This window comes from Sorghum bicolor, chromosome 4 (genome assembly GCF_000003195.3).
Source record: "Sorghum bicolor cultivar BTx623 chromosome 4, Sorghum_bicolor_NCBIv3, whole genome shotgun sequence".
Classification (NCBI taxonomy): domain Eukaryota; kingdom Viridiplantae; phylum Streptophyta; class Magnoliopsida; order Poales; family Poaceae; genus Sorghum; species Sorghum bicolor.
The window spans coordinates 53,117,440-53,132,137 of NC_012873.2; the positions used below are offsets into that span (position 1 = coordinate 53,117,440).

Sequence of the window (14,698 nt, forward strand, 5' to 3'; positions counted from 1 at the left end):
TATCCCAAAATTTACTGAAAGAGAGGATGCAGATGCATATCTTGAGTGGGTTGAGCAGTGCGAACAAATTTTCAGAGTGCATAATCTCTCTGACCAGAGGCGTGTTAATCTTGCTTTAGTGGAATTCTCTAGTTATGCTCTGACTTGGTGGAATCAGATACAAGAGAATCAACTTGTGTTGGGCCATGAATATATCAACACATGGGAAGAGATGAAACAAGTGATCAGAAGGCGATTTGTACCATCAAACTATCAGCGTGACCTTCACAATAGGTTGCAAATATTGAAGCAAAGAAAAAGATCAGTTGATGAGTATTATAAGGAGATGGAGCTACTGTTAGTGCAGGCTGGAATTAGAGAGGATCCAGAGTAAAAAATGGCAAGATTTTTGGGTGGTCTCAATAAGGAAATTGCTGGTTTTGTTGAGATGTTTCCATACCATACTTTGCAAGACCTTGTTGATCAAGCTATGCGTACTGAAAGAAAAATTCAGCAAGAAACACGTGGAAAATCTTATGCAAGTCATTCTATTGCAGCCCCGTGGTGCAAGCAGTAGGCCAACACTTCTTTTGGCGGGGGACGTTCCCATGGTGCTATAGCTAGGCCCTCTTCATGTAATGCTCCTTCAAAGATGGTGGTTTCTACAACATCATCTCCTGCAAATCAGCAGTGACCTACTACAAGTGCAGCAGCCCCAACTATTGCTTCTTCAGCTACTACTTCCTCTGCACGTAGTAGAGAAATTGTGTGCCACAAGTACCATGGTCGTGGACATATTGCTACACAATGTCCCGGTAGGAGGATCATGATTGTGAATGAGAATGGTGAATGGAAATCTAAAAGTGATCGTGAGGAAGAAGTCCAAGCTATGATGAGGATTATGAAAGCAATGAAAATGAGATCCGACCCGATGAAGGTAATAACAACTGCTTTATTTCTCTTCGTGTGCTTAGTGTTACTGCTGCAAAGGAAGAGAATGGGCAGCGACACAATCTTTTCCACACTCGAGGCATGATCAAAGAAAAGTTGTGTAGAATGATTATTGACAATGACAGCTACAACAATATTGCTAGCCAAGAATTGGTTGATAGAATGAAGCTAAAATAAAGGCGTCATCCTAATCTATACAAGATGCAGTGGCTGAATGATTGTGGTGCGTTGTGTGTGAACCATGTTGCGACAGTCCCTTTCTCTATTGGGAGGTATAATAATTATGTGGAGTGTGATGTGGTGCCTATGCAAACATGTCAACTGCTACTAGGAAGACCATGGTTATATGATCGTGATGTTCAGATCTTTGGAAGAACCAATAAGCTGGCTTTCATGTATAAAGGAGAGCGAATTTCTTTGCTCCCTTTGCGACCGAAGGAGATTTTGAAGGATGATCTAAAAAGAAAACAACGAGAGAGCGAGAACCACTTGTGAGTGACCCACAAAAATAGTGAGGGAGTGTTTCCAAAGCCAAATAAAACCCCACAGTCTCAAACAACCAAGACAAAGAGAAAAGAGGGATTAGTTATGATGGCTAGGAAGGGGGATTTAAAAGAATTGAGTGAACCCAATGCCACATTCTTTGTACTCCTATAGAAGGAAAATTTTCTTTCCACCAATGACTTATCCTCTACTTTGCCAATTGTTATTTTTAATGTGTTACAGGAATATGAGGACGTCTTTCCAGAGGAGGTACCACCAGGGCTGCCATCTAAGAGAGGAATTGAACATCAAATTGACCTTGTTCCTGGTGATTTACTTCCAAACCGAGCTGCATACCGCACCAATCCGGGGGAAACAAAAGAAATTCAGCAACAAATGGAAGAATTGATGAGAAAAGGGTATGTGCAGGAAAGTCTTTCACCTTGTGTTGTACCTGTTCTTTTAGTTCCTAAGAAAGATGGTTCATGGAGAATATGTGTTGACTGTAGAGCTATTAATAACATTACAGTAAGATATAGGCATTCCATTCCTAGACTTGATGATATGCTTGATGAACTTAGTGGTGCAATAATTTCCACTAAAATTGACTTGAGAAGTGGCTATCACCAAATAAGAATGAAAGAAGGAGATGAGAGGAAAATAGCTTTTAAAACTAAGTTTGGGTTGTATGAATGGTTGGTAATGCCCTTTGGATTGACTAATGCACCAAGTACCTTTATGAGATTGATGATAATGTGCTTAGATCTTTCATTGGCAAGTTTGTTGTGGTTTATTTGATAATATATTAATTTACAGCAAGTCTCTTGATGAACATGTTGAGCATATCCAAAGTGTGCTTGCTGTCCTACGTGAGCAAAAATTGTATGCTAACATTGATAAGTGCATATTTTGCACCGACAAGGTAGTCTTTCTTGGCTTTGTTGTTTCAGGTCAAGGTGTGGAGGTGGATGAGAAAAAGATCAATGACAATGCGTATGAAATTGATCTCCCAAGTATATATGGTGTGAGTACAAGCTTCAATGTCGCCGATTTATCTCCTTTCTTTGGATTGGACGAGTCGAGGATGACTCCTTTTCAAGAGTTCGAGGATGATATGACCATGTCAGCAAGCAAGATGTCACAAGCTCCAAGTTAAGCTACAACCACTCAAGTTATACCTACACCAACACCAGCCCAAGTCATTGATGGACCAATTACACGTAGTCGTGCAAAGAAGCTACAACAAGAGATCCACGCGCTACTTTGTGAGATTTATTTTAACATTAATGAGAATTATATACAACCTAAGTATTATACCTTGATTGTACTTAGGTATATAGAAGAAGAGAAGGATGAATCAGACCCTAAAGAATGGACCAATGCAAGTCTCGAAAGACACACTAGCAAAACGGACCAGAAGAGTAAAAAACGGACCAGTGGAGTCAAGAACGGACCAGTGCAAAGATATCTTCATAACGTTTTACTCACAAAAGCTATGAAGGCCCATGAGGACTTGTTGGAAAGCTTGTCGAGTCTAATTTCCAATGAATCTAGTGGCGACCAGTTTGTATACTCCATATTGCCTGCAGACTAGAATTAGTACAGACTGCTCAGAAGGTCAACAGTTTGTCGTGATAGAATATTGGTACAACTTGCCGAGTAAAACTGTACCAATCTACAATGTTTCGTGCTGGATGGCATACATTGCTGGAAAGCTCTTTGAGTCTAGTTTCAAATCCAAGAAACGGTTCATCATTTGGACTTCCCAATAAAAAGTTATGGTCAGTTTATTGGTAACTGCTCTGGAGGCCAACAGTCACGCGAAGCCAGTTCGGGAATCCATTCCGAGGGGACCTTTCACATTGCCTTCCCTCAGAAACTCTATTTTGTTTTCATACCTATATAGGAGGGTTGTTCCTAGTATAAATATTTTCTACCTCTAAGCTATTAGGAACCTTTTAATCATTTGATAAACTACATGATATTGCAGCCACGCTACTGAGTGCCTTACTCAACCTTTGTTCTTCCTTGTTCTTTTTGAACTTGTGAAGTGAATCCTCTTTGTTCCCCTACTTCGTGCTCTACGACTTTCGTTCGGCTGCGCTGTATTGTGTGGATTAGTTCTGGACTGTGGTTCTGTGTTCGTTCGGAGATCGAGTCGAAGTCTTCGCGGTTTCGGTGCCTCTCTCCCCGTCGCTTGGTCGCATCCAACCTTTGTCAGGTATAAAGCTAGTTACCCGTTGTTCGCAGTAAGTTATCCTTGTTATTTTGATCTAGTGTCATGAAGATCGGACCACCCTTGTACCGATTCATATTGGTACCTATCAGATGGGATCCAGTCACTTACACATATGTACGGAAATTGAGTTCGGTACCTGAAGGCTCTCTGTTCGTTTGTCCTATAAGTCATACTTTTTTTTTGTCAGGCAGCAATATTTTCTACTCATAATAAATTAGCGAATAATACTTTCAGCTAAGTTAGAAACTTGAGCAATCCAAGATAATATGGAAATGACACCATCCTCCATGCATAGATAGATCTAGAGATGTATCGACATTGACAACAGTGCCCAGCTATGCATTGACAACATTTACAGAAAAAATGAAGCTTCTGGGTCAAAGTTAAAGTTCTCTGACAAGAATCAACTTCATAAACAAATCATTGCACAATATTTGCAAAAAAAAAGTAAACCAAAGTTGTATTGGACTGTACAGACTATTTACACTTGAAAAGAAAGCAAACGTTCATGCTCATAATGGTAGGTAGTAGCCAAACGATGTTTCAATAATTTTCCCCACAAGTGAGGTTAATATTTTTTTTTTGAAAGATAAGTGAGATTAATATTACTGTGTCCCCTGTTCTAAGAAGAAGAGAATCCATCAGAAGCCGAAAGCGCCGACTTCACCAGCTCTACCATCAAAGTAAGGATATAAAGCACTCACAGCTAGCATAATTCCAGTCCCAGAACCAAACACGCCAATGAAATCTCCCAAAATTATCAATGTACCAACACAGAAACCACCGAGACGAGCTGCCTTCAAAATATGACTGACGAATTGGTTCGGAGCTATTGAGTCAGGCTGGGCAGGAATGACTCTTTGTTCTGCCTGCATTGAATTAATTACGATGTAAACAATAAAAATAAGAAGGAAAGAGGAGAAAGTAAGAATGTTGCACACAACTTTACCCATACATTGATAAAGCCATTCCAAAATCTTTTTGAAGACACACGAAGTCTCATCCAAAATACTGAGAGATACACACAAGCACCAAGCAGACAGGCAACATATATAAATGCTTGAAACGAGGCTATGTGAAGATTAGCCAGGCTGCAAGAAAGAAGGAGAGTGTAAGGCAAAGCTAGAGGCAACTCATTACATCAAGCAATAATTTTAATCACAAAAATGTGACTACCATAGTTTCCACATAGTATATGCACTCATGTTGGGGGTGTTGTTATGTAGTACAAAATGCCACCAACTAAAAACGATTGTCGGGAATGGATGGATCTATTCCATGTGCCGAGCAGATTCAATAGTCTATTTCCACCGTATTTCATGTAAAACATCTGCAGACCGAAACAGAAAACATAGCATGCTGCACAGGAAGGCTGAATAATATCAGTGTGACGTAATAAGTAATAATATTGGCAATTACCTTTGAGATTTTATAAAGAAATGACACCAGCAACCGATGCAAAATTATAGGTCCAAAGTATATAGTGGAGATCTTGATGAGGTAGTTAACTTGAAACCCAGGAATATGCGTCCTGACTGGCAACACAAAAGACAGGCCTTGGAAGGATACGACAATTAGAACAAATAAGCAAGTAGCTAGTAAGCTGGTAACATTTGGGAGGTTTTGACGATAAAATGCTTCACGCATTGCAAAAAATTTATCTCTCTTCGTAATCAGAAGGTGAACCAAAGCAGGAACAGCTCCCTCAAATTCAGTGCCTTGTTTAGGATAAATGGATGTCATGTGGCTAATAAAGGCTTTCCACAATACATTTTCACTATACAAGAAAATGGGAGAAGTATTATTTTACAAGGATAAACTAACTCTGTCACAATGCCTCTAGTTTCAAACCCTTACCAAATAGTGGCGGCTGTGAACAAGAGATACCAGATAACAATCCATATCCCTTTTTTAGGAAATCGTCAAGATAAATGACAATGATACCAGAGATAATAATTTGAAGAAGTATTAAGACTGCATTGCCAGTGTCAAGTTTGCTAACAGAACAAAGTCCTAACACACGAGTAACAGCTCCTGTGACGGTGAGCAATATCCCCATCAACTTTTGAACCCTGTTCCTGAAGTTCATAAGAGTTTAGAACTAGAAGATTAAAATATACAATCTGTAAGAAAAAAGGCCACCCAAAAGAAGCTCAGCGCATAATGCCTTAGCATTTAAAAGTCTGATACAGTGGTCAAAGTCACAATATTGCTTCTCAGCCACAAGCCCATAGGTAATGGAATTGGTGACCCATGTCCAAACTAATCTGTTAAATAGTTGTATTATGTGTGTGTGCTACTTCCTTTCCCAAGCAGAAAGATGGGATAGTAATGGAGTCCCCATTTTTCTTTTCTTAGCGCATCAATTGGTCGAGGGTGTGTGTGGATATATGCCCAGATCACCTAGGTACAAGTCCTCATCGAGGCAAATTTAGGTGCCCATTTTCTTCTTAACAAAATATCACCTAGTTCCTCCTAGGCTGGTCTATTTTTTTCTTACACCATAATAGCTAGGGTGCCTACATGGCCAAATTCTTGAGAAAGTTATTTAACACTGCCTTATCTAGCGGAAAGCTAACACTTGACCAAAAAAATCATCATGCCTTGCTTTCCAATTTTATATAGAAGAGAACTTTGGTCATATAGTTATTCAAAGAATGATCGGCTAATTATTTATGTAGCTATGCGTGTTTAGTCAAGAATGACAAAACTGACAATTATTTGGAAACAGATACTCTTTTGTTTATAAATGACATGATGCCTTAAAACGTATCATAGCATAACATTATGAGTATCACCATTCCAATCATTTTACCAGAACTTATGTTTCAGCTAGATTACTTTGAATTGGGGAGAATTAGCACTTACAGAAGTGTACGAGCCTCGGGTGCATTGCTGTCCACGTTCATATCATTTGACGTCACCAATATCTGTGTGACAATTTCAGATAGTAGAATGGGACCGATGCCAAGTGCCAGAAGAGAACCATTTGGTGCAAAAAATGGATGCCCCCAGTATGATGGATCAGGCACGTTGACTAGTTGGACTGGGATTGTCCCATACACTAGGAGATGGCTGGCAGTCAAAAAGATGAAAAGCGAGATGGCCGTGTAGATCACTTTTTGATGATTAGGAGTCAGCTGATCAGCATGCTGCACCTCTGGGAAGAATCTTGTGACTAAATAGAGCTTGGACCAATCTATCATTTTCTGTTAGTTAACCAAGATACTCCTGGCAAAAGAAATATAAAAAAAATCATAATTACATGACTGCAAATACAACACCCTTCTGTAATTGATATCTTCTTGATCTAAACTTTCATCCTGGTTTGCCTTATCTGCAGACTGCAATATTTTATTTTATCTGAAGCAACTCAAATGCAAGTTGTATTCTAAAAAAAACTCATATGAAGTATAAATGGTTACTTTAAGCAATTACAATGCTTCCAACATTCACAGGTATGCGTGCATTTTCTATCTATTATTGTCTTTTGCTGAGAGCTCATGAAACATTGCTAGACCTGAGATTACGGTACTAAAAGTATCAGAGTATAGTACTCCCTTCACTCAAAATTATAAGATATTTTGACTTTTCTAGATTTTAGGCATCTCTAGTCATCTAGATATATGTTATGTCTAGATTTATAGTAAAAGCTATGATCCACAAAAGCCAAAACGTCTTGTAATTTGGGAGTTGGGACGGAGTACTACTTGAACTAAATAACTGATTCAATAGGTGGTCGTATCTCATATGAGACCGGCGCGGACACTCAGTACCGGACATATAAACCCGATAACGTTTTGCTAAACTTCAAAGTTAGTTGGCAATATGCATATGTGTATACTTTAATTGGGGCCAGCCGGCCAGACCCTAAGAACACAAGTAGCTTACAAATTAGGTTGGGTGCTCGGTCTTAAACAGCAAGAAGGAAGATAGAATGGGTAGGCATACCTCGAGGGTACAATTGCCGGCGACGGGCTCGGCGCGCGGATACTCGAAGGACGCTGCCGCAACGTCGCCGCCCGGGGAGGACGGGGTCGGGCCGTCTCCAAGAGTCCAAGGCAATCGTATTTATTGGCTGATTTTTCTGACTTGGCAAGCGAACAAATTGATTTTTTCCCTCTAGTTTCATAAAAAACAGATTGATTTTTAATACGTTCTGAGATTTATTTCAAAAGCTGCATATATTTAGTGGAAAAAGCAAGCTACATTTAAATTGTAGTTGACTGCTGATGATTATAACATTCTAATGAAGAGTGAGTTGGAAGATTTAGCAGGTCATCGGTTGAAAGCTTTGCTTAGTATTGAGGAAAATAAGAAGAGAGTAGCCAAGTGGTATGATAAAAAGGTAAAAACCAAAGAATTTGTTGATGGAGAGTTAGTTTGGAAGTTGATTTCACCAATTGGGACTAAAAGTTCAAAGTTTGGTAAATGGTCTCCTAATTGGGAAGGTCTCTATCGGATAAATCGGTCTGCTCCTAGCAATGCATATATATTGGAAACCCTCGAAGGGGTTGAATTTCCTAGAGCGATAAATGGAAAGTATTTAAAGAAGTACTACCCGAGTATTTGGGTTGACGCGTGAAAGTTTAAGTGCCGATAACAATCCTATCGGCTGAACAAAATATTAGTGTTTATAGAAGTACTGGTGCAACATACTGCCGATGAAGAAATTTACAAGCTTAGCAAAGACTGGATAGCCGATATCGCACGCAGGCGAATTTGGTTGGCTTCCTCTATCTCCTTGGTATCTTCATCGGCGGAGCCCTCCACTGGCTTGAGCTTTTGTCTTCATTAGCAGGGCTTTGCGGGCTTGAACGTCCCTTTCTTGCTGAAGGCCCTTGATCATATTGGGCAGCTGGTTTTCTTCTTGCTTAGCCCGAGTCAGTGTTTCTTCGACTTGCTTGAGTTCAGCTAGCAGAGCTTCTCTCTTTGCCAATAGATCTGTCATCTTTTGCTTTAATTCGGCGCTTGAAACTTGCAAATTGCCGATGCTTTTGTGCTTCTCATCGGCAACGGACTTCACTTGTAGCATCTCTTCTTTGAGTTGAGGTTGGGCAGCTCTGTCGGCAAGGCATTGAGTGGCCTTTTGATATTGAAGTTGGCGACTCTCCAGATGGGTAGCTTGAAAAAGCGCTTCCTTAACATCGGCAGGGACTTGACCGCGGACTGCTTTGAAGATGGTTTTTGCTGGATCCGAATTGTCCACTAGCTAAGTTGTGTTTTGTTGCAGCAAGTTTAACAGGTCTTCCAGCTTTGATCTTACCTCCACCGATATGGCCTCGAGCGCCAGTGAGGAGCTTGCTTCTTCTCCTTCATCATCAGAGATGTCGATGACAAAAGAGAATAAGCTATCAGGGGAGTCTTGTTCCTGAAAAATAGAGAGGAGATGAGTTAGTCGGAGGCAAGTGTGGATAATGCAGATCGGTCAAACCAGATGGCTTACTTGTTTCAGGGCTATTTCTTGCCTTTCACTGGAAGAGATAATTTGAATTATGCCTTGATCGGCTGGGTCTACCGATGGAATGTCTTCAGCTGTGAAATCGGTTAATGCTACAAACAGTCATCAGATGAAAATTCTTGAGATATGATAACCGATGATATACCTTGTGTAAGAATGGTGGTATTCTGCTCAGAAGCGATGGCCGATGACGTGCCCTGATTGGTTGGATCAACTGTTTGTTCGGGTGCATCGGCCGATTTGGCTTGACTCTGAGGTGCTGGTTGAGGGGGAGAAGGTGGTACAACTTTCTGGAGCTTTGACTAGGCCTTGGTATCTTCTGTGGTTTTGCATTTGGCTTGGGCCCTGGTGGCTGTTGGCTGGGGGGCATTGGAACCCGATGGTTGGACATCCTGAGCTCTTGCCGATGCATCGGTTTGTTGCTGCAAGACAAATATAGAACATGATGTTTTGCAAAGTTAAATAAGAACAGGGACACATCTCTAAAGGTTCATCAAGAATCGTAATGATTGATACAGGGAAAGTTACCGATGATGTTTCAGTAGCGGCCGATATGCCCTGAAAAGATGGTATGAGTATAGATTGAGGTTGTAATTAAGATTGTTACCTTAAACGCCTGCACAAGGGTAGCAGCAACAACTGATGGAGTGGCCTTCGGGCGCTTGGTAGTGGTCTTCTTCGAGCGAATTCCCCGATGCATCAGGGCTGCCAAGCTAGGAGCATTATGGCCGATCAGAGAGATCGGGGACATTGGTCGAAGATCGAACGACCGCCCACTTTTGCTCATCGTTGTACTGGGTTATCGACCTATCAAATAAAAAGGTCAGTTGCCAATAAAATTAAAATTAAAGAGAAGACTAAGTGTTGGGAAGATGCTTACCACATCATCAGGGATATCGTGCTCGGAGTCGATCATGTGCCGATATGTATGAGCCGATGCTGCAAACAATTGCCCTTTCCATTCTTGCCACCATGACTTATAAGACTCAGTAATGAAGGAGGCTAGTACCTAGGTGGACAAATCGATGTCTGCAGTATCGGCATCAGGAGGGAGTTGAGCTACTCTGATCCAGTCAAGACCACTGGTGATTGTTTCCCTTGGCTTGATCACATCGGCATAGCAAAGCTTAATCGGTAGTTGACCGAAGGCCAATTGACGAGCTAATGCTGATGGGTTGTAAAATTCATAAGTGGCACTGGTATTTTTCCCACTACCGAATGTGTTCAATGGGATCGCCCGGGGAGTAATGATGGCCATCATCAAGTCATTATCTTTATTCAGCGCCTCATCGGTAGGATGGAAGATGAGGGGGAATCTGGAGTCCTCGTCAATACAGGGCATCCAGGCCCAGTGCTCATGAGAGAGACCGTTGTAGAGAGTCTAGAAGAATCTGCAGATCTGGTTTTCATTTGCTTCTGTCCCAGGAAGGACTATGATTGCTTCGCTAAAGTTGAGGGGCGAGCGGGTTGCCGATTCCTCATCTGCCAGCTCGTAATCTTCGGCGATGTCTCGAGGGAATTGTTGAGTAAAGAAATTCCACTACAGATGCTTGTGCATATGGGCGTTTAGCCACATCTTGATGAACCACCATGGGCCTCCTAGATTGCCGATGGGTTCGCCAAGCAGGAGTTTCTCAGCTACTTGGTGGAGGAGATGATACGTGGAGCTTAGGACGTATCAGCCAAGAGGGAATCTGGAACCATTGGCTAGTGACTCAACTGCTGCGAGGTAAACATAGGTGGGCTCTACCGATCGGCCACAGAAAATAAATTTGTCCAGCATAAATTTGTCCAGCCACATATTCAAGAAGATAGCGTGTTCTCTCTAGCTGACCGATCCGGTTTGCTGATTTTTCTGGACATACCCTGTCGAGCCGCCGATGTTACGAGTGTCTACTTTGTAATTGGACTTTCTGTAGAAAAGCCTACCGTCATCGCCAGTTGAGATGTCCAAGCTCGTAAGCATGTACACATCGGCAAGGGAAGGGGCAGCTGGGTCGTGACCGAACATAAAAGCATTGAAGGTATTTGACCAAAAATAAGTAGTTGCTATCATCATCGACTCATTCTTCTCCATATCGGCAATGGAGAGCCTGATGCACTGATCCAGCTTGCGTTCTGCCCAGTATACCTCATTAGCTCCACCAACCCTCAGAAACCATTTTTTCCATCCTTTGGTGGTTTTTTGCCAGGATCGAAAAGTGTCTTTCCACAGATTTAGGAAAAAGTTCTCAGCTCTAAATGGGATTTTGTTGGTTTTTGCGTTTATCAGATCGGTTGGATCCGAGTTGCCCATCGGGCCCAAGCATTGGATGTGGGGTTGGTCAGTTGGGATAACTATTTTATCGCTCAGTTCCTAAGTTTGAGGGATCAAAGAAGCAAAAGAAAAAAAAGGAAAATTGCTGAGTATATGAACTTGCGAGAATAACAGGAAACTGCAGTAAAAAGGGGATGAATACAGGATTGACCTCAGGAACATTGAAGTTGATCGCCATTTCTTCTAGACAGAACGAGGATGAGGCCGAGAGCTCGGAGACTATGCCAAGGAGGATTCTCGCTGGTTGAAGACGTGTGCTTGCTCGTCAAAACCGCCGCACAGGGAGTAGGTCTTGGAGATGGAGGATGGCGAGGTAGAAGATGAGTGCCTAAAAGAGATGTATTTATAGGTTGAGCCGAGTGAGGGCATTTCAGACATATCTCTCTGCCGTACGCGTAAAAATCGAGGTTGTTCAGATAGATATGTTAACTGTTCGCACGACAATCATGAGATGTGTAGGTGATTTGATGGCAAGTAATCATGATTTTTGGGGATATTCTGATATGTGGAATATTTTAGTTGATCGACGGTGTGTTCCGATGCCCAGCATTTGCCGATGGACTGTTACCCTTATGCTTTAGCTTTGGTCGCGATAAAGATGGTTGGAGGTTGTGCGATATTTGTGAAGGCGCGAAAGTCAGGGCTGGATTTGCTCGGATTTGGCAACAAATTTTGTGAAGGAGATAATTGTGGTGATCGTTATCTGGAGTAAATTTTGAAGCATTAATGATTTTATACTCTGAAATTGGGGGGCATGTGTTGACACCATTTTTTGACACGGGTCAAGGGGATTAGAATGGACCAATCGGTAGCAGAGAAAATGTTGTATTATAATTAGGAAATGCCGATAAGGATCAGCCAATGGAGAGTGGTGCCGATAGAGGGTGATGATCGATGGAGAGATTATGTTAAAATCAAAGTGTTGATTGATAAGGTCAGAGGTGATGATTGTCGATTTAAGGGTTGTCGCCGATAAAACTTGTGATGTTGTGTCGCCGATGCCGATGAAGAAAGATGTGAAGACTATTGCCGATGGGGCTTATGCCGTATGGTCGATGCCGATGAGGAGAGATGTGAAGACTACTGTCGATGAGGCTTGTGGCATGCCGACGGGACAAGAGCCGATGAGAACTTCATCGTGAAAGGGATGGACATGAGAGTAGATAGATATTATTTTCATTTTCTATATTTGTTAGAATATAATTTAATGTAAGAGTCCTCTTTTACCTTAAAAGTTGAGTTCTAATCGTATTTGGTTATAACTCTTTAGGTCAGGGTATAAATATAGGCCGAGAGAAGATGTAAAAGAATCAATCAATATCAAACACAAGTTTACTCATATTTTTCGCATCTATTTTTCAATGACTTCGTCAATTCTGCATACTTTTCTTTTTACGAGTTTTCATCGATTCGGTGAGTTGCACTAGACGATCCTCGAGTTCCGCGTGGGTACCTCTTGGCCGTGACATCCGGGCGCATCGCTGTTGTCGGGACCAAAGTATTCGAGTTATCATCCTTGTCGATTAACAGGTTAAATCGACTGGCACGTCTTCACATCGAAATCGGGTATTAGCCCTTTGTGCTTGCAGATCTATTTTTGCATCAATATAATTATTTCGGTTGAATCTTAAAAAATCACAGTAAATAAAAAAAAATCAAAAAATAGAAAATCCATTTTTTTTTGACTCCACATAAGTAGATCTATATAGTAAATATATAATATGGTATGCTTTAGTACAAAGTTTTTGCTATAAAGGTTTTGTCCTTTTCTTTTTTATTTATTTGGCTGAATCTTTGAAAAATCATAGGAGATCATAGAGAAATAATAAAATAGAAAATCTAACTTTCCTAGACTCCACATGAGTATATATATACACAATGAACATATAATATATGTATGTTTTAGTCTGACAAAATAATTATATAAGCTACAACTATGAATTATTTCAATTAATTATAGAAAAGCATAGATCTAAAGCTACAATAAAAAAAATTATACAAAAGCATACTATAGTATAAATTTTCTGTGTAGATATGCTCATGTGGAGTCTAATAAAATTATATTTTATATTTTATGGTTTTTCTATAATTTACTATAATTTTTCAAATATTTATCCAAAATAAAAAAAGAAAAAGACAAAACCATTATAGAAAAACTTCGTACTAAAGCATACCATATTATATATGTTTATTGTGTAGATCTACTTAGGCCTTGTTTAGATGAAAAAAGTTTTTAGATTTTGATATTGTAGCACTTTCGTTTTTATTTGACAAACTGAAAGGATCAAGATGCCCAAGAGGGGGGGTGAATTGGGCTTCTCTAAAAATTTAAGCAACCTATAAGCTCTAATTCAACCCCTTGTGCCTAGAGTGACCTAGATTGCTACCGGATAAAAGTTTTGCAACCTAGTTCCAATCCTATTCTAGCAAGGCAATTCTAAGAATGTAAAAGCACAAAGTAAATGCTAGAATGTAAAGGAGTAGTGGAAGAAAGTGCTCGGTGATGTTTTGCCGAGGTATCGGAGAGTCGCCCCTCTCCACTAGTCCTCGTTGGAGCACCCGCGCAAGGGTCTTGCTCCCCCTTGGTCCGCGCAAGGACCAAGTGCTCTCTACGGGCTGATTCTTCGACAGTCCGTCGCGGTGAATCGCCCAAAACCGCTCACAAGCTTGACACGAGCCACCCACAAGAACTCCGGACGGTCTTCGTGCCTCCAATCACCACCGAACCGTCTAGGTGATGGCGATCACCAAGAGTAACAAGCAAAGAACTCTCACTTGACCCAAACAAGGCTCTAGAGAGTGGTGGATGCACACTTGACTCTTGGAATTCACTAGAGAAGGATTCTCTCAAGAAATCACTCAAAACTCAATCTTCTCTAGGCTCTTGCTGCTCTCTTGCTCCACAACAAGTTTCTCAGATGTTCAAATGGGCAAGAGCCCTCTCATGGACGAGGTGGAGAAGTATAAATACTCCCCACGAAGTCCAAAGGTCAGCCAACCATTTTCCACTGAAAACGGGGTCACCGGACGCTCTTTATGTTGCACCGGACGCTCTGCACCGAGCGACCGGTGCTCCATAACGGCTAACTGTACCTACGTCTGACAGGTCACCGGACGCTAACTTTCAGCGTCCGGTGGCACCGTCCGGTGCTCGGTGGAGTTTTACAAACTCTCTGAGTACGGGACCGGACGCTACCCGGTGCGTCCGGTGCTCAGGGGAAGTTTACAACCTCCGTGGGTGTGGGACCGGACGCTGCTCGGTGCGATC

General features: G+C 41.4%; 1 long non-coding RNA gene across 1 annotated transcript; it reads right to left on the minus strand.

The window, feature by feature from the left end:
- LOC8064281 lies at positions 4,122-7,685 on the minus strand. The gene is made up of 6 exons (XR_002452773.1): positions 7,604-7,685; positions 6,521-6,883; positions 5,072-5,730; positions 4,829-4,982; positions 4,608-4,743; positions 4,122-4,521 (listed from the first exon to the last, which is right to left on the minus strand). It is a non-coding gene; the product is annotated as an uncharacterized LOC8064281 (long non-coding RNA).